Here is a 22,312-nt window from a genome sequence, read left to right as displayed (position 1 = left end):
GGATAGGCTAAGGGTTCTGCTGCAATCTGTAGGAAATAGGAAGGTAGATTATCAGCTGAGGGGGAGCAAAGTTTGAGTTTGGAGAGTAAGGATTTAATATAGTTAGCTGAAAAAGGGGAAATGAGTTATAAGCATGGGGTGGCGAGACTGGGATGGTGAAGTTATTAGCATTTTTCCTAGTGGGAAGAACATTTATAATGGTAGTTATTGAGTCAATAAAGTGATTATTAAATGTAGTAGCAGTTTCTTCTGCAGTTTTTTTTTTTGGGCATGGGTTTGGAGGGGAAGGGTTTCCTGGATGTAGTATATGGCTGATTGTGTTCCAGAATTTTTGGGGTCTGATTTTAGGTTAGTGGGAGGATTTGCATAGAAGTTAGCCTTGTCTTTGTTGATATTTTTTTTTATTTGATTCCTAAGTTCTTTGTATGTCCATAGGAGAGAAGGGGGGGTCTTAATTTTAGTCCATGATTTCCATATCCTATCACATTTTTTCATCAGGGTACAAGTAGATTTGGTTAGCCAAGGAGCTGAGTTAGTTTTGATTCTTATTGTGCAGAAAGGCACAAGGAAGGTGAGGATGTTAAGAAAGGTGGAGTTGAAAGTGTGGACAGCCTCATCTAAGGGAAGAGTGGTGAGATGGGACCAGTTAATTCTAGAGCGTTGGTTTATGAAAGAGTTGGAACTGAAAGATAAGGTTTTATGGGAAGTGATGTATTTGAAAGGTCTGGTGAAATGGGGAGTATATCTGGTTACTGTGATTGGGCAGTGGTCACTAAGAGCATTTGGTAGAGTGTGAGGGTTATGGTAGTTTTTGGGGTGAGACACCATAATCCAGTCCAGAAGAGACTGTGGAAGGTGTGATTTATTTATATGGGTAGGGGTGGTGATTAGCTGCTGAAATCCATGTAGGATGATACAGGAGGTAGTATTGGGAGTTTGTATTGAGAGCCAATCTATGTTTACATCCCCTAGTATGATGGTTTCATTATGGATGTTCTGAGAGAGGTGAGATAGGATGTTCTCAAGTATGCTAATATTGTCTCCAGGGGGACATAAAGTGTTACAACAGTAATGGTGGTAAAGTTGTTAAGTTTGACATTAGCAAGTAGGAGTTCAGCAGGAGAGAAAGAGGGTAGGGGAGGACTGGACTAGTTATAGAGAGGTGATCAGGGTAGAAAATGGCTATGCCCCTTCCCCTTTTCTTTTACCTGTCAAGTCTAAGGATATTATATCCAGGTGTGGTAATTTCACTATCTCGATTGTGTGGTTTCAGTCATTTTTCAGTTAAGGTGACTATGTCTGGTGTATAGTTAGCTAGCCAGCCATGGAGGTCCTGAACTTTATTTAATATACCCCTGAGGTTGATAGAGCAGAAAGATGTTTGTTTTTTGGAGGGAGAGAGGTTGGTTGAGTTTTGTAAAGGAGGATTATTGTTCAGGTTAGGGTGGGAGGGGCCTGGTTTAGGGTGGATGTCACCTGATAGAAGTAATGGTTTGAAGTAGAGTAATTGTTTAAGTGGCAAGACATTTTTTTTTTCTGCTTAGAGAAGGTAGGGAGAGGGAGAGATAATTTTATTTTAGGAAGGAGAGTAGTATTTTTTGGGAAGGAAGGACAGGTGTAGAGAGGAGCCTGGGGTTTAGTATTTGGATTTAGTGTCCAGTTAGTTGGTTAGAAGTAGAGTGGGAGTAGATGTCTGTGATAAGAAGTGAGGAAGTAGGAAAAGCAGAGTATAGGTATCAGGAGTAATGTTGTGGTTTGAAAGGCATGATATAAAGGAAGAGTATGTGAAGATAGTGGGAGGGAGGGTAAGATATATGTAGTAGAGTGTGGGAGGGTGCTAAAGGGGAAGAGATGTGTTGGTAAGGAAGTAGGAGGGTCTGGGGAGGAGTTAGAACAGGTGTGGTTAAAATGGATAAGTATAAAGGAAATGATATGGGGGTGTGTGGTAACTGGGTGGGAGGTGAGCGAAGTGAGCCTGAGCGTAGCGAGGGCGAACGGAGTGGGGCCCTCCCGAGTAGCTGCTGATTTAAAAAAAAAACTATCAGTCAGCCCTATGCCAGAAAGGTTCAGGATTTCTGCATAAAATGGAAAGTTTTAGTTAAGTTGCAGGGAGTTAGCTAGGTAGTATTATATAGGTATAGAGAGATAGTTAAGGCGTAGTTATGAGAGGGGTGCAGAGGTCAGTGCCTGCATATTTGAACTGTTTCTTACTGAAATTGGTGCACCTTGTTTGCTGTAGCATAGACTAGATCCAGGCCTGCTGAATCTAGCTTTGTTTGTATGCTTGTTTGCTTGTTATTTTCCTTGAAACACTAATTCCACCTAAAACGCGGCTTTTCAGCTCTTCTGTGGATCCCTAGTGACATCTGCATTGCTTACTGTACCTATTTCCTTGTTTCACTTGAAAGGAAGTTACTGTTTGTCATTTTTGTATTAAAGTTACCTGTAACACATTACATTTAAGTTACCTGGCACTTGCTCAGCACTAAAAAATTAAAAGCACTACACCCTCACAAACTCCCCTTGAGTACCTTGTTCCCCATTGGCCCTTTTTTTCAATTATAAAGGAATTCCCAATACTATTCTAGCATGTCCAAAGGTCAATTGTCAATCTCCTCTCCGGTCCAGCTGGTGAATCTGGGAATCTTGAGGCAATGTTACAACTGCCTCATGTACACAGACAACCCTCTCCTCCTCCCAACAAATTCCAACACATGTGAGAGATGCAACCATATAGCCAAACTGGAGGATAAGCTCTCTCAACTCAGTACTGGCGAAACCTGTCAGGAGGAGAAGGAAATTACACTCACTACAATTCCAGTCTCACATAGACCTACCACGACAGCAAACCAAACACATAAACACACAAAAACATACTCGGTGGCTCTAAATAAAAATCTGCCTAAGCAGCAGAGAACTCCAAAGCAGACACCCAAGCAACCGCTACCCCAAAACAAAACACATGCAACACATAGCTCACAAAGCCAGTGTGCTGAACAGTCACAGCCCTTAAGGCTAAAAAACACACCTGATACACTTGTAATAGGTGACTCTATTGTCAGGCACACTGATGTCCCGCTCACCAGGATGAACAAGGAGAAGGTCACGGTGAGCTGTCTGTCGGGCGCTAGGATCCACCTCATAACACAAGCACTCAGGTCACTCCAAGGCAAGTACAAATATGACTCCGTCATTGTCCATACTGGTGTGAATAACCTGAGACTTACCTCCCTGGACTACATGAAAAGAGACATAGAGGAGCTCTCTGAGCATGTGGCCCAGGCCGGTATGACCCTGACCTTGAGTAGCATCTTACCCTCACCAAGAATGTTGCCACAATATGAAGACAAGATGATCAATTTCAACAATTGGCTTAAGTATTGATGTCATTCCAAGGGGATCCAATGCCTGTCAGCCTGGGATGACATGCTCGACAAGCCACGATGCTTCACTAGGGACGTCTTGCACCTATCACCCTTGGGCTTTTGGATATTGGCAAAGGCTCTTGCTACCCCCATAGTGCTTTTTTTAGGCAAGGCTCAAAAGACAAACCCACCTCCATAGGTATCACAAGGGATAGGAAACTAAGAGTAATTCTACTCAATGCCAGAAGTCTAAACCTCAAGATGCATGCGCTCAAAACTCTCCTTAGCATGGAGAACATCGATATCTGTGCAGTAACAGAAACCTGGTTCAAGGCTCCCGAGAGCACCCCAGCACTGCCATGTTATACCTCATACCATGCTTTTTGGCCCCAAAACTTGGACCGAACCAGAAAAGGAGGGGGAGTATCAATATTCATCAAAGATACCCACACCTCCAGGTTGGTGGCACAACACGAAGCATCAGAGACTATCCATGTGCACCTAACAGTGGGTAAAACTGCCTTCCAGTTTATAGCCTGCTACAGACCACCCTCCCAAACCCAAGAACCCCACTCAGCCTTCCTGAGAACACTGGAAAATATGAAGGTCTCTCCAAACACCATTATATTGGACGACTTAAACTACCCAAACATAGACTGGGAGCATTACTCTAGCTCCAACACCCTAGCTCAAAGGTTCCTAGAATTTATAAACTCAAACGCTATTGAACAACTTGTTACCACTCCCACAAGAGGGGAAAACATACTGGACCTGGTCATCACCAACATGGGGACTTTATGCTCCAGACCAGAAGTGTATCCCTCACTGGTAAGATCAGACCATAAACTAATCTCACTGGATATTCACATTCTGTCCCCACCCCCTGCCCAGAAAATCACAGTGAAAAACTTCTCTAAAGCAAGTTTCACACTCCTCAAAACCGAGGTGGAATCCTTCAAAGCCCCCGGGCCTGTGGAAAATATGGCCCAGACCGCAGAATCCTTTATAAACACATTCTAAGAACACCTTCAGGAATGTATGGATCATGCAATCCCAAATAAAACCAAGACCCAATCCTCCAAAGGCAGACGTCCTGTCTGGTGGACCCCAGCCATAAACAAACTATACAATAGAAGGAGGAAGCTACTACATAATAGATCAAAATCCCAAAAAGGGAAGGCATCTCTGATCAGTGTTAGCAAAAAACTATGGGCACTCATAAAATCGTCTAAGGCCAGCTTCGAGAGAAAAATTGCACAGGACACTAAGGATAATCACAAGGCTTTCTTTAGTTATGTTAGGAACCTGGGTGGGAATTCCCAGATATGTTCAGAATTGGTCCAAAATGACAAAAAATACACAGAACCCACAGACATTGCCAACATCCTAGCTGACAGGTTCAGTGCAAACTTCTCCCCCCCATCCCCACCAAAAGGGCAAATATCTATCCCAGCAGAGTGCTGCCCCACTGACATCTCAGATGCTCAGGTAAGAGCTGCCCTCTCCAAAGCAAAAAACACAGCATCAATGGGACCAGATGGTGTCCCGGGCTGCATCGTACATGAACTCCAAGAAGAGCTAAACCCAAACATAAAAGTACTGTTCAATCTCAGCCTTACCACAGGATATGTACCCAAAGAGTGGCGTACAGCAACAGTGGTCCCTCTCCACAAAGGTGGCGCCTCACAGGATCCTGGAAACTATTGCCTCATAAGCCTGACTAGCTTGGTCTGCAAAGCTATGAAAAGGATCATCATGGACCTCATAAAAAAAGATATTGGGGACCTACAGACACTGGATCCTACCCAGTTCGGCTTTGTTAAGGGCAGATCCTGCCTCTTAAACCTGGTCGATTTCTTTGAAACAGTTACCAAGGCCATTGACGAGGGGAAGGTGGTCCACACAGCCTACCTGGACCTCGCAAAAGCCTTCGATACAATACCCCACTCGGGCATTATATATAAGCTCACCAGCTTAAATATAAACCCCTATGTCACTAGATGGGTTGCAAACTGGCTCAAGGACAGAACCCACATGGTTAGAATTGCTGGAGCCATGTCAGACTCCAAACCAGTTACAAGTGGCATTCCACAAGGCTCAGTCCTGGGACCTCTCCTGTTTGGTATATATTTCTCGGAGGTACAGGCCAACACAGAAGGACTGTGGCTGACCAAGTTCGCAGATGACTGCAAATTGGGTGCTATAATCGACTCTCCAGCCGACACATCCATCCTCCAAAAATGCCTCATAGAAACAGACAACTGGTGCCAGAGCCATGGCCTCAAGCTAAACACCAAGAAGTGTATAGTCATCCCCTTTGGCAAAAACAAAGTGCCCACAAATTACCACATTGGTGGTAATCCATTAAGTACGGAAGAAGTAATTAGGGACCTGGGGACCCAAGTTGATAGCAATCTCTCATTTGACAACCACGTGGCCAAAGTGGTTAGAAAAACATTTTATATAGCCCACCTAATCATGAAGAGATTCACATCTAGATCAGGGGAGGTCATCGTGCCTCTTTACTCATCCCTCATCAGGCCCATAATTGAGTACAATGCCCCTTTTGGGATGTACCTTACCAGACACCTGCAGCAACTGGAAAGACCCCAAAAGTAACTCACCAAGAGGATCAAAGGGCTCAAACAGATGCCATATGCTGCCCGGTTAAAGAAACTCCAGCTCTACTCAGTGGCATACTGCCTGCTCAGAGGCAATCTGTCCCTGACGTATAAATCTATGTCCAACCCGGAATTAATGGACATGCTGCACCACAGAAAATCCAAATCCCATCGAGCTACGCGCTCGAGAGATTTGAACCTCAGCACTGAAATAAATAGGACATGCTGGAGGGACAGATTCATAACCCAGAGGCTCCCTTCACTCTGGAATAAAATCCCAGTCCAGGTTAGGCAGAGTCCCTCATTGACTCTCTTCAAGAGGAATCTTACATATAGCGCTTCCAGCAGTAGTAATTATCTATGCATTGCAATGAGAGCATTTACAGTAAAATAAGTTTCAGATTGCAAGTTTTAAAAGCCTTATAACATATTTAAACATAATTAAACAATGGTTTGATGAGTACATGGTGGGCACAGTAGCCATGAGGACGCTGTTGGCTTAAAGTGTGTAGAGGGGATAGATAGGTGCAATTCAAAGATGGTGCTTCTGGTGGCAGGAAACCAATAACACCTAGGGCCAGATGTGATAGGTGTAGAGGGGGAGGACTAGGCACTTACAGCAGCTGGAGTGACCTCAAGGTTCCTCACAAAGAAAATGCAGGGTGTAAACAACATGTCCTATGCACATAGACTAAAAGCCCTATTTGTTTACTCTCACTCCTAATAACTATCAAAGGGTGACCTATGCCTAAACTACAAAGCACTCACAAATCCAGTCCTGATGGAGCTGCTTCACACAAGTGTAACAGCATGAGGTCACCTGATCTAGTGATCCAAACTTAGTCAGAAACTCAAACAAAACATACTGAAGAGACAGATAAATGTCTCAGACATTGCCCCCTTCTTTGGAACAGGCTTGATATTCATATTAAACAGAGCCCTTCCCTAGCCTTATTCAAATGCATTTTGGATCAATGGATGGGTAATCACAGATTCACTTCTGGGGTAGTGCCTATTTCCCTTATGGACAGGAGCAATGTGCCAGATACTCAGTGCATAGGCACAAATCCATACCATGCTCTTGCCCCTAGGTTCTACATATTGGGTAAAATCAGGTTATATTGGCTGTGCTTGTAAGGGCTCTTCAGCCATTAGCCTAGTAATCTCCTATGGACATACAAAGTGTTGTTGGCCTCTTTATTTCCAGCTAGTCCATTAATTCATTTTATTTTTTCTGCAGGTTCTTTTCTCTATACTACTTGCTTATCTTTAAAAAAACCTCTATCTTATCAGCTCATACTTTTTCTTCAATTCCAAATTTTCTTCACTCATATACTCTATAGAATCTGCATGTAAACCTATAGTTTCTACCATCTGTGTTCATGTTTTTTTGTCACTCACCTGCACACTGCCAGCAGGGAAAGCAGCAGCTCAATCTCCCATCACCCAGTAGAATTACTGGAAACACAATTCAGCATACATAAACCATCCCTAAAGGTAAGGTAAGGTAAGGTAAGTCTTGTTAGTGGGGTACAAGCATTGCTTAGTTCACTTGTAAAAGCTTCCTTCAGCTCAGCCATTCTACCTCCTTATCAAACAGAGCTAATGGCTAATCTCAGACAAATCCATTGCTCTCTCTTCACTAGCCATACTAGTTTATGTATCATTCATAGTTGCAACTCTACTGTCTATGCCTTGACTTTAACTTTTTTTTGCCAAGCTGGATCATTAAATTTAACCTCATAAGTTTTTAAAGATAGTCCCTCTTGAAACACTTGACTTAGTACAACTGTAATTATTGTTTGAAATGTGGAGTGAATGGGGGACATGTAGTCTTTCTACAACACCATTCCCAGAACTCCAACATTGATAATGCAAATACTTTTATGTCCTACAAAGCAATAAAGCTAAACAAATAATTAAAAAAAAAACAAACAAAAACAAAGAGTTGTATAATCTGTAAAGCAGTGTCAGCAGTAAATACTCATAGTTTTCTCTAGAATAAGATATTTTTCTCTGCTAAAACATGGGCAAAGCTTTCAAAATTCCTTTGTTAGTACCACATAAATATAATCATTACTAATTCCATAATCAATTAGAATTGCTTCTCACACAGTAATGCATCCTTTATTTTTTCCACCCCATTTGGCTTGGAGACATATTTGTATCAGAGACTAAATAGTCACAATTTAGCACCATTGCTGTGTTGTAGTTTATGTCAATTAACACAGTAAGCATCCCCTCAGAAACCTCATCACATCCTCCCAAAGTTCCATCTTCCATAACCAAAATAAATTAAGATGAATTGTAAATAATTTACTAGAACATCCTCCCCAGCAATCCCCTGTACAAGATGACCACATTCCTACTGCTTCTGGAGCTTTCTCGCCAGATGACACTTTACAAGTATTCTTTAATATTTCATACTACATTACTCAACTTAACAGCATTCTCCCCATGATAATGACAACCATTCCTACACCTTTCCGTTTTATTTCAAGAACATATCCTTCAGAACATCTCCAAACTCCTTAATAATATCCTCCTAGATCTCCCCACAGTTTCTGATAGTCTGATAGTCTGATAGTCTACAACCTTGATTTGTAGCTCTTTGGAAGACCACATTTTGTCTCCTCTTCAAATAGCTCTACAACTCCTGCCTCATTAAAGGAATCATAACCCAAAAATGGAAACAGGCTGAGGTTAGACCTATAGCACATCCTTCAATCCTTCCTTAGCCAAGGACTTCTAACCCATTTAATCTTCCCCACCACAGAAAAGACCTTTGAAAAAAACTACCTTATGATCAACTCAGCCACTTTCTTCATGCATGCAGAATCCTAACCCCTCACCAACATAATTTCTGCCCTGGTCACAGAACTATGATTGCAAATTATGCAATCACTGATGTCATCCTACAAACCATCTTAAAGGGTCATTTCAAAGGCACCATCTTCATTGGCTTCTTCCTTCATGCTTGTTGGAAACAACAAGCTTCATTAACTTGACCAGGGCCTTTGAACTGTTTTTAATAGCCTTCAAGTAAACTCCCTACTTGATGTTGGTATGAACTCACCGGCTACCCAGTGGTTTAGAAATTACAACTCACAGATCCTTCTAAGTCCATCTTGGTTCCAGTTCATCTTCTTCCTCTCCAGTTATCAAATATGTTGTTCAAGGTTTAGTTATATCTCCCTTTGTTTTCTTCCTTCATGCTAATAATCTCTGCCTTGAACTTTCCATCTTACCTTTTCTTCTTCATTTAACAAGGACCCTCCCCAGCACACAAATCAGATCTATTATAGGTAGAACATGGCAAACATAGAACATAATTTGATCAAGATAATTTTTTTCTCAGTCTTAAAGAAACCTAAAGCTATGCTGTTGAGGACTCCTAACAATTTAACAAATTCAATCCAATCTATTTTATCACACTTGTTGTTTTCTTCCTTCATGCTAATAATCTCTGCTTTGAACTTTCCATCTTACCTTTTCTTCTTCATTTAACAAGGACCCTCCCCAGCACACAAATCAGATCTATTATAGGTAGAACATGGCAAACATAGAACATAATTTGATCAAGATAATTTTTTTCTCAGTCTTAAAGAAACCTAAAGCTATGCTGTTGAGGACTCCTAACAATTTAGCAAATTCAATCCAATCTATTTTATCACACTTGGTAGTAAAGAACAGTTAGAAAGTGTCCAAGCCATCGGGTATCTAGCAGTCTGGCTTGACCCTTCTCTGAACTTTCAGCCCTTTATTCAGGTAGCCAAATCAACAGTGAACAAACTACTGTGCAGTGTCAGTGGTGCAACAGGTGGCACACTCTCATTTAGTATGGGAGGTTCTGGGTTCTGTTACCACACCAAGTAGATTGATTGCTGACATGGCAGTTCAGCATGAGGGTGGGTGCCTCACTTCTGAGTTTGCCATCCTTTGGATAAGACATTAAACTGAGGCTCCATCTGTTTGAGTTGGTGGCAGCTCAGGTTGATTTAAAAGATCCCACAACTCCTATCAAGAATAGTAGGGATCCTTTAATTGATATAATATAAACAAAACATTATTTACCTGTTTACATAATATAACTATTTACAGGTATATATCTACATATTGCTATAAAACATTATCATCATTATTATTCTTGCATAACTGACCTCCACTCATTTTTCTACAACCATAATCTAATTTTTCACAGGGTTCCTATTACTTTGTTGAAGTTCCGAAACTTCAAACACCCTAAGGTCAAACCCTTATGTTCAAAGTTTCAGAACTTCGACAACGTTAAAAAAAAATGAAAACAAAACAAAAGTAATAAAGTGTTGCGACAGTTAGGTAGGTTTAGGGCAGGGGTGTCCAACCTTTTCACTTGCAGGGGCCACATTCAGTCAACAGAAATTGTCTTGGGGCCGCATGTAAAATATATCATATAGTTAACTGTATCGATGTCACGGGCGACCAAAGTCTACCCTCTGGCTGTATTGCAGGTGAATTTGAACAATGAATACATGTAGTAAATGCATAATATTTGCCCCAAAAAATCAATATCTCATTCTAATTCTTAAAATAACAGTTAACTCTAACATCTTAGTTTAACATCTTAGTTTATTTGTAAAAAAAAAAAAAATTAACAGGTACGAATCCTTCAATTTGTTTGAAATCATACCTGTGATTTTGCTGGTTTCTTAAAGATGTCCATGTCTTCCATCATGTCCTTAATGTCAATATGTTGTCCAACGTGATCATGTATTCTTCTGTTTCTAGCTTTGGAATCTGTCCAAAAATAAAAACAACATTGCAAATTATGCAATCACTGATGTCATCCTACAAACCATCTTAAAGGGTCATGTCAAAGGCACCATCTTCATTGGCTTCATTAACTTGACTAGGGCCTTTGAACTGTTTTTAATAGCCTTCAAGTAAACTCCCTACTTGTTGCTGGTATGAGCTCACCGGCTACCCAGTGGTTTAGCAATTACCTAACTCACAGATCCTTCTAAGTCCATCTTGGTTCCAGTTCATCTTCTTCCTCTCCAGTTATCAAATATGTTCTTCAAAGATGAATTCTATCTCCCTTTGTTTTCTCCCTTTATACTAATAATCTCTGCTTTGAACTTTCCATCTTACTTTTTCTTCTTCATTTAGCAAGGACCCTTCCCAGCACACAAATCAGATCTATTATAGGTAGAACATGGCAAACATAGCACATAATTTGATCAACATAAGGTTTTTCTCAGTCTTAAAGAAACCTAAAGCTATGTTGTTGAGGACCCCTAACACTTTTGCAAATTCAATCCAATCTATTTTATCACAATTGATAGTAAAGAACAGTTAGAAAGTGTCCAAGCCATCGGGTATCTAGAAGTCTGGCTTGACCCTTCTCTGAACTTTCAGCCATATATTCAGGTAGCCAAATCAACAGTGAACAAACTACTGTGCAGTGTCAGTGGTGCAACAGGTGGCACACTCTCATTTAGTATGGAAGGTTCTGGGTTCTGTTACCACACCAAGTAGATTGATTGCTGACATGGCAGTTCAGCATGAGGGTGGGTGCTGCACTTCTGAGTTTGCCATCCTTTGGGTAAGACATTAAACTGAGGCTCCATCTGCTTGAGTTGGTGGAAGCTCAGGTTGATTTAAAAAATCCCACAACTCCTATCAAGAATAGTAGGGATCCTTTAATTGATACAATATAAACAAAACATTATTTACCTGTTTACAGAATATAAATATTTACAGGTATATATCTACATATTGCTATAAAACATTATCATCATTGTTATTCTTGCATAACTGACCTCCACTCATTTTTCTACAACCATAATTTAATTTTTCACAGGGTTCCTATTACGTTGTTGAAGTTCCGAAACTTCAAACACCATAAGGTAGAACCCTTATGTTCAAAGTTTCAGAACTTTGACAATGTTAAAAAATAATAAAAACAAAACAAAAGCAATAAAGTGTTGCAACAGTTAGGTAGGTTTAGGGTTTCTATTTTTTTTATTTTTTTTGTTCAAATTCCTGAAACTTCGAATATCTGAGTTTGATGTTCTCAGGTTCGAAGTTTCAGGGATTTGACAATGTAATAGTAATCCATTTTTCACAATAAATCAGCCAAAATCCCTTTCTCATTAAACAAAATTGAATTCCCTTTTTCATTACAAATAACCCATATTGCATAAAATAACATTTCATCAATCCTTCTCTCATATTCTTTATACATGCTTTTGTAATATCTATGCATAATCATATTCATATATATATTGTTTCCAACATTAATATTCTCAAAAAATATCTACATAGCCTTTTCTAGAGTTTACCCACTCTTTTACATTTCAAAAAAAAAAGAATGAAAGAAAGAAAGAGAAAAGAAAGAAAACATGCTTTGCTATCTGTTCCACCCCACAAAATAAAGATACTATGTCAACTGTTTTTATATATGTGACATATTTCCCTTTATCTGTAACTTATTTATTACCAGTATCCATAGGAAATCCTGACACTCTACAGTCTTAATGTACAACTTTTTCCTTACTTTAATGGTTTTTACAACTTCTTCTGGTAAAATTTTCCATGGATGCACATATCAGTATCGTTTCATTACATTATTATACCACATTCTTCTAGTGTTCTCTATATCAGCAATTTTCATTTTCAAGTTAGTATTTTTTTCTTGATAATTTTTAATTTCTTCATTTATATAATCTTTATATTTTTTCTTAGTCTCATCATCTCCCAATTTTTGTACTTATATTTAAACATTTTTCCCTATTATTTTATATAGCAAATTTCATATTTCCCTTGCTGTTAACTTATTCATTACCAGTCCCCATAGGAAATTCTGACACTCTGTAATCTTAGTATATCATTATTTCATTAATTTAGCTTCTTTTATTACTTCTTCTGGTAATGACTTTATGTAATGATATTGTTTCATTGCATAATTATTTCACATCCTTCTATTCTTCTCTATAACATCAGCTTTAATTTTCTATGTAAGCATTTTTTCTTGATAAGTTTTCTTCATTAATCTAATCTTTACCTTTCTTTCTTATTCTCATCAACTCCCTTGTACGTATAGTTAAATATTTTCACTATTAATTTCTCATTCTCTTCATATACCCACGTTAATACGCTATACAAGTTTAAAGAAGAATAAACAATTTGATTTAATAACCTCAGTCCTTTTCATCTTCACCATATACAATAAATCTCTGTTCACTGGGTTTAATCATGAACTCCATATGAAGAAAACACAAGTTGTACAATTTCTTTTAATTTTTTTTTCTGGAATCTTACAAACACTTGATAGGTATTCCATTTCTCCCATTAAAACAGAATTCACCAGATAAACTTTTTCTTGAATGCTAATCTATAAGTCCTCCACATAAGACATATATCATTTACCAAACTCTCCCATTATCTCAGAAATACATTCTTTTTCCCAAATGTTGTCCCTAATAAAGATAATTGATTCATTGAAAAATATGCCCCTCCAATGTTCACATCACCCAAGCCTTTACTTTTATCTTTATTCAGTGTCATTCTCATTTCCTTTAAACATCCATTCAAACAAATCAACACTTCCCACATCCATATTTTATGCTTAGCAACCACAGCTATATCATCTACATATGTCAAAACTACTGCAATCATCACATATTTTTGCATCACACATTTAGCATCTTTCATTTTATAAACTACTTCATTCACTATCACATTCATCATTAGTGCAAACAAAGTCCCACTCATGGAACATCCTTTTCATATACCACAATTTATGCATATTCCTTTACTCAGCCACCCATTCACTGACACTCTCATTCTATTATTTTGATATGGTGACATGCATGCTCTCCTAATTTTATTACCTAGTCCATACTTTTCCATAACATCCCACAAAGCATCATGTCCTCCTGTATCAAATGCCTTACTAATATCGCCTTACATACGTTTCACATCTTCCCTTTTACTTACAATATCATCAACAATTTTTGAACCACCAATAACAATTCCTGACATCCTTACTTTTTATACTATATATACTTTATTTCACTTCATCCTTCCTTCCCTTCTCCTCTGTATTATTATCATAAATCTTTTATAATCTGTATCGTTTCATGTGATAGAGTTCTTTTTCTATTTCATTATTTTCATTTTTCTTCTATATAAATTGTAATACCCCACTACATAGCTCTTCATAAATAAACCCTGTTTTCAACCATTTATTCCAAATGTTTACCAAACACTCTGTTTGACATTCCCTTAATGTTGTGTACATTTCTTGCCTTATACCATCTGTATCTGTGACTGCCTCAGCATTTACTTTCATTAGTACTTCATCCAACTCACTAATAGTGACTTTTTTTTCAAATTCTTCCTTATCTTGTTCTTGATTTTCCTTTACTTTCCATTTTCTTTTATTTTCGTTTTGCTCTTATGAACATTTTCTACATACTGTACTACAAAACTCATAATTTGCTCTTGTGTTCTTTTACATCCCCTTTAATATTTTCAGTTCCTTCATTACGATAATATCTTCCTTTACTATTTTACCAAAATAAGCAGACACCTTCTCCCTTCTTACTTGTAAATAATATCCCTGCTTAAACACTAATGTCTTATTTCTTAACAATTTATTTTATATAGATCCTTTTCCATATCATAATATTCTTGTGTATTCAAGTCTAATCCTCCAATATATTTCCATATAAGTTTCCATACTTCATTTTCCCTTTCTTTCTTATATCATCCTACCATTAAAAAACAACAAACACTTTTTTATAATTATTTTTAAATGCAAGCCACCATTCAGACCAGTTTTTATAAAGCTCATTCATAGTTATATGATCCTCAGATAAGTGCAATGTTTCCCACTCTTCACATTCATCCCATAATTACTCATTTATTCTTTTTATTCTTTTTCCTATTTTAGTACACTGATTTCTTCATCTCAAGCCATGTTGTTAAATGATCTGAAAAACGTATATCTACTGCGTCTCCATCTGAAACACCCATATCTTCTAATCAAGTTTAGATCCACTTGTCTCTCTTCTATAAGTTCATAGAGTTTTATTCCACACAGCACATTTTATCATTTTATGTAGTTTTGCATCTTTTCTGATCTTTTACATTTCCCCTTAAATTGCAATTAAAGTTCCTTGCAATAAGTCTTTATGTTTACCACTATATAATCTTATATTTGATTAACCATATTCTCTCTTTCCTTGTCATTTGCATATGCATATAATGCTATAATTCTATAAACATATTCTCTTCCCTTCACAGCCAAAGCAGTTAACTTTCCCATCCTTACCAATGTTACAGCTAATATTTTTACTGTTTTTTTACTCAACACATAAATTCCAGAACATTCACTTCCTAAATTCTATACTATTTTTCTACCCTTCATCATTTCTGTTTGCAATCTTTCTTCATTTGTCAGGAATCTTACATCCTCTATAAAAATAATATCTACATTACATAGCACACAATTACAGTATCCTTATCTTTCTTACAATATTACAAACAAGTGAATAACGAAAAATAAACTTGTAAAACAAAACAGGTAGCAGCAAAGCCAATGCTCACCAATAAACAGAACGAAAATTTAATAAAATAAAATAAAATAAAGCGCTTTTCGTTTGCTACTATTAGCAAACTTCTTCAGACAATGTTACCATGTTACATTCAGGTTATATATACCTCCCCCTATTAATTAAGTAATTAGTTAATCAAATTACATTAAATTAACTTCAAAAAGAAATTAACTTCAAAAAGAAATTAACTTCAAAAAGAAATACTTCTCTACATTACTTGATATATACTAAATACATCCACTTACTTAAATACAATAATATTATTACAAAATACTTTAATAAAAGTTGAAAAACGAAAAAGTAGTATTTATAATTAGTATTTTTTAAAAACTTTAAAAACTTTAAAACCATGTTATGTTAGGTTAAATTACGTTAGTTTAAATTACCATGTGGGTCCTTAGAATTCTTATGGACACTTTAGAACATATTTGTGTAAATTTTAAAGCACAAAAATAATGTAAACCACCAATAATTACAAATTCATAACAAATATAATCATTCATTTTCCTATATTATTAAATTTTCTAAAATCATCTCTTCAAGCTTTTAAGCTTTAACACACTACTCAAACTACAATTTTCATTTATGCCTGGTAAATTGTATGCGTTGAGCTTGATCTGCCAAAATAACTCAAGTTCCTCCAATTTCAATGGTATAGGGCCACCTCTTACATCTGAATTTGGTTGGTCAATCACTAAGAATTTAAAGCTATGCCCAGGGTAACATGCTGTATGCTTTGCCAGGGCATTATCTTGTTTATTCTTACTAATGGCATAAGAATGTTCGTATATACAATCCCGGAGTCTTCTCTCCGTCTTACCCACATAAAATGCTTGGCATCCCTGACATTGGGCCAAGTACACCACCATTCTAGTATTACAATTAGCCCTACACTTCAACTTATACTGAACATTATGTACAGAAAATCTATTAGATTCCATTACTAGTTTACAAAAATTAAAATTTTGGCATTTATACATTCCAGTAATTTTTGGCTGTTTTTTTCTTTTGTTGTTCATATAGTGCCTTCAAATTCATCCCTTTCCTGAAAGTAGTCCCAGGATATTCTCCCACTTTGGTTGATATATTAGGGTCACTTGCAAAAATAAACCAATTTTTTCGTAATATGCCTATACAATGGTAACTAAATATGTTATAAGTTGTAATAAACTTTGTTTCTTACAATATTATTAATACTATCCATATTTGCTAACAATATAAAATTATTGCTTTTCTTTCTTTTTAAATTTAAGGTAAGTATTTAAAATATTATTATTTTTATTTTTTTATTCCTTTCCCAATTGAATATTTGCTGACTTTTTGTAGAACTATCCATTGATCCTCAGAATCTGAATCTTTCACTATTTTCATTAACTAAAACAATATACAACTGCTCCTTACCTTTCTTTTTAATTTTTGATGATATAGTTTTAAATCTTTTGTTCCCTATCCTAGTACCTATCAAATTTCTTTCCCTAACATCCTGCTCTCTTCACAGACATCTAACTTATCAGTTTGAATTTCTTCTTCATTTTCAGTACTCTCAGTACAGCTACCTTCATCCTCCTGAAATATAACAATTTTTATCTAAATCATCTTTTATTACTTCATCCTTTTTTATTAACACCTTTTTCCCCTACTTCCTCATTACTTTCAGATGTTACAATGCTTTCTTCATTATCCTTCTCAACTTTATATTGCTTATTCGTTTCACAATAAAAACAAAAATGCCTTTAAGTTGTATATATTACACATTCTTTTTTTACACTTATTCATCAGTCCTTACATTACATTATTGACCCCCCCAAAACATTTTTCGTTCTCCCATATATACCTAATTGTTCTTCTATTACCATCTACATATATAACACTTGGTAAATGCTTTATCACAACTTTTTCATATTTTAAAATAGTATCTCCCTCCCACACATCCGTTCCAAATACCCCTCTTATCTTTCCCAGTATCAGAAACCAAATAACACATAAATGAAAAGAATTTTAACATGTTTTAACTCAGTTTCATCAGTATCAAATTGAACAAACACTTTTCTTAACTGAGTCCCTTGTCCAGGAAATATAAACTCATTCCACTGATAACAGTCTTTTTCACAATTAAACAGAAAGTCTTTCCATTAAGTCCTCAGTCTCAAATGATAAGTCACAAAATGTCTCTTTCCCCAATTAAATCAAGGCTCTAATGTATTTTGCTTCAAAACCCAAAGGTAACACTAAATTATCCCACACAAAATATCTGTTGATTATTTTGTCTTTCTTCTTCCTTATCTGAACAATAAACTTTTTTTTCTTTTTTAATAAAGTTTACAGTATCTTTTGACCAGTCATTTTGAATAAAATCTGTCTACACACACACACACACACACACACACACACACACACACACACACACACACAAACACACACACACACACACACACACACGCACGCACACACACATGCACACACACATAAACAGACACATGCAAATATGTTCATAGGCACTTACTATGCTATTGATCTATGACAATCATAAGAAGCCTAGCCTTACATTTCTATGGCAGCTTTTAGCCCTTGTGTTTTAAATACGAATAATCCAGAGATGGGCAAAACAAGGATATTTTGGGTTATTTGCATGTTACTCCTTTCCATGAGGTGCATGGGCGTTAAAACAGGGACAGGTGTCCTACTACACATCCATTCATTCAAATTATATTTAAATAGAATACGAAAAGTACTTTTTTTGTGGAGTAAAAGATGATTCTGCAGAAGTGCTGTTTTGTGTGATACAAACCTAACCCTCTAATGTGTTTAATTTATTTTGCAAAAAGAGATTGAGATCTATTGAATAGGTATTTATGATACCATTATTGGACTTGTGAATATATAATAAGTTTAACAAAATAAGGTATGCTGAAGACGCATATGAAAGGCAGAGATCATCTCTCAGTAGCCCATATGATACTGAAAAGACAGGTACAATTTTGAGATGGTATTCATAGTTTTTATGATTTAAGTTTGTGATTTTCTTAGTGAAAAAGCACTGTGGTAATTCCATTTATGAGAAGTGTTTGGACAAGTACATACTAAAAGGGCATTATAGTCAATGATGTCCTTTTTTTCTATTTATTTCATTGTTTTTACAATTCCTTATTACACAAACCATAAACCATAAAATAACAGTAGGTTGACATTACCATATAAGAGAAAGCACCTTAATAGAAAACAACAGAAGTGTACATTTTAATCTCCTATCATAAAATTACAGATACTAATTTAAAAAGAACAAGGGAAGATAAAAGAAGAAAGGAGGTTGCAAACATATTCAATTACTCATTTACAAGGGGTACAAGATTAGAGACAGGTGGTTGATAAAGGATAATTCTAACCACACTGTGTACAATTATTTATATACAGTGTTACAATGAGTCAACACTTTAGATATACAAAAGACTGCTAAAAACCAGTAATAAACGTACATAGTCATTCATCCTTTATTTACCAGGAGGAAAGAGAGAGGAAAAGGATTCCAAGCTAAGCAGGGTTAAGTTGGTGGATGTGCTCATGCTATACTGTAATTCAAAATGTGTTAGAGAATAAGGTACAAATACTCTGATATCTGACACACTTGATTCTACCTCCTATGATCAATTTATGGGATGTAATTCAGTTAGAGGTCATGTTTGTAAAACTCTTCCATTCAATTTTTGTCCTAGCCAGACAGTTTTGGGTAATATAAAGTTTGGCTAGCTCAAAAAGAACAATATGGGTATAAAGGTCAGATTTGTGCATATCGACTGGACTAACATGTAGGATAGCAAACTCCCATGTAAGGGCAGATTTCCCATAGCCCATTTTTTAAAACTTGATCCTTAACGAGTTCCAAAGATTTTGTGCTTATTTACAGTACCAAAGTACATGTAAGAGGTCAGCCATCTTTGAAGGACAGAATGGACAAAGAGGTGATATGTCTGGGTTAAATTTGTTTAGACATTCTGATGTGTAATAGGCATTATTATTTATCATTAACTGAGTGTAAACAAGTTTTTTATAAGGAGATAATTTGATTGTATTATTTATAGCCTGAGAGAATTGGATATCAGTTAGTCTGCTATTCTTCACCTATATTGTGTGTATGTGAGAGAAGATTTATATCTAATAGAAGAAATTAACTTGTATGTAACTGAGAGCATCTTTTTTATGCATTAAGAGTTTCAATAAGGTTTAAGATTTACCTCCTCCAATACCTTTTCAGGGATGCCTTTAATTGTTGACACAACTTTTAAAATTTGTCTCATCATTATAGTATATTTGTTGTCTAGATTAAGATTTTTTTTAATATTGTTCACTAAACTGTCTTTTAATTTGTAGAAGTCCAGGATGGTATAATTCTTAATTTGGGTGTATTGGTCTAAGTTAATTAATTTATTACCTATTTTAAGATTTGGATTTAAATGAATTGGCTGTAGTAAAATAAGTGTGTGCACTAATTGTAGGTGAGAAAGCAGGTTTTAAAATCTACTGATTTTATGTTTGATTAATTTATATAACTTAAGGCTTTTTAATATGGATTTGTCTATGAAATGTAAAGCTTTGGAATTAATATTTACTGTTTTGACATGAGCATACCATAATTTGATCCAAAGTAGAGACCAAGTATTGTTTTTGGGGTCGTGCTCTGCTATTAAGTTGATCCAAATGGAACAAATTATGTTGCAGTATAATTTGAAATATGGCAGTTCAAGTCCTCCCCTGTTTTTTTGGAAGCATTAGCTTTGAGAAAGCAATTCTAGGAGTTTTTGGAAACCAGATGAATTTCATTAGAGTTCTATTAATTCTTATAAAGAAGCACATAGGGTTGTTAGAATTAGTTACATTGCGTTGATAAAGTATTTTGGGAAGAATGTTCAATTTTATAACTGCTATTTTGGATAGGACAGAAAGTTTCATGTTTTTCCATTGATCCAGATCATGTTTGATATTCATCCAAGACCTAAGAAGATTGTTTTGAAAAGAGTTTTTATGATTGTGTTCAAACTTTATACCCAGGTATTTGAGTGAATAGTTGAGTTTAATTTCGGATTCTGGAAAGAGAGGTGAGCTATGTCCCAGTGGGGTAATTGGAAAGATGAGAGATTTGAAGGGATTTATTTCATAATTGGATGTTTTCATGAAAATGTCAATAGATTTTAAGATTCTGTTTAAATCCATGTTAGGTAATTCAAAATATAGGTTTAGGTCATCTGAACAGGCTGATAGTAAATGATTATTGTTCAATATTTTGGGTATATGGCGAAAGCTTCTTTGCGATAGATATAGTAATAAGGGTTCGATGTATATGTTAAAAAGATAAGGTGAAAGGGGACAACCTTGCCTTGCACCATTAACAAGTTTTATTTGCTTAGAGTAGGATTTATTGATGACCAAAGTGGTATAAGACGATTTGTATAATATTTTAATCATGTTTATGAAATCATTTGGGATTTTAAAATGCAAAATGCTGTAATGTTAGAAGCAAGAAATTTTAATTAACTCTTTCAAATGCTTTAGTTTGATCCAGTGCCAGAAGATATATGGGAAATGTATCTTTCTCCAGCAGTTGTATAGCTGCATCCAATGTTAGGTTATTGTCCCATGTTTGTCTTCTTTGCATGAAACCCAATTGCGTTGTGGATATGATTGTAGGTAGAATTTTTTTAAGTCTGTTTGCTAGCATTGTAGTAAAAATTTTAATATCTACTTTGATGAGTGATATTAGCCAATAATTTGTTGGATTTGCTTTGTCAGTATTGGGTTTTGGAATGAAAATGGTTTTGGAGTTATATAAATACAAGTCCCTAAAGCCAATAGTTTTGGAGTTATATAAATACAAGCCCTTAAATCCAAACTCTCTAATATGGATAAAGACTTTAAGAAGAATAGGAATCAGTTTGGGAGCAAAGGTTTTGTAGAAATTTGAGGTAAAACCATCTGGACTAGGGGCTTTATTCTTTTTTAAGCTTTTGATTGCATCTGCAATTTCCTCCGACAAGAAAGGGGTTTCCAGGGAATCGGCATGGTGTTTGTCAATAATTGGAAAATTGAGATTATTAAGGAAATCATTGCAAGTTTCTAGAGAAGTCATATTTTGGGGTCCATACAATTTCTTGTACATTGTTTCAAATATAATAATAATGTTTTGATTGATAGTGAATATTTTGCTGTTATAATTTATTTGTGGAGTCATGGGAGGATTTTGATAAATGTTTATGAGTCTAGCAAGTAACTTCAACAGCTGCTATGACCAGTCTGCGTGATTTCCAGGAAGGAAAAATTTTGTGACTGTAATAGGCATAACATTTTTGTAGGCTAAGGAGCTGGTTTTCCAAATCTAATGTGTTTTTTTTTCTGGAGTGATTTTTCAGCTTCCTGAATTTTATTCACTGATGCCCTTAAAGAGTGCAGAGTGCAGTGGAACTCTTACAACCCTGGATCTGGAAGCTGTACATTTAGATGTAATCTGTGCAATGAAAAATGACTTCCTTGCAGCAGTGGATATGAGGTTATCAAAGGACATTCTTTTACTGACACAGGTTCCCAGATTCTTAATTACAGGAAAATGTTCAATATTCTGTTGTCAATGTGAAAATTACAAGAGTAGTCACCCTTGCTGAAGGATACAGTTATAAATTTCCTGGCATTTCGTTTTAGTCCATGGTTATGACATGGTTATGACACAAACTATTTGTTT

This window comes from Protopterus annectens, chromosome 2.part0, assembly GCF_019279795.1.
Source record: "Protopterus annectens isolate FY-2018-M chromosome 2.part0, PAN1.0, whole genome shotgun sequence".
In the NCBI taxonomy this organism is placed as follows: domain Eukaryota; kingdom Metazoa; phylum Chordata; order Ceratodontiformes; family Protopteridae; genus Protopterus; species Protopterus annectens.
Note: the sequence above shows the minus strand (reverse complement) of the source record.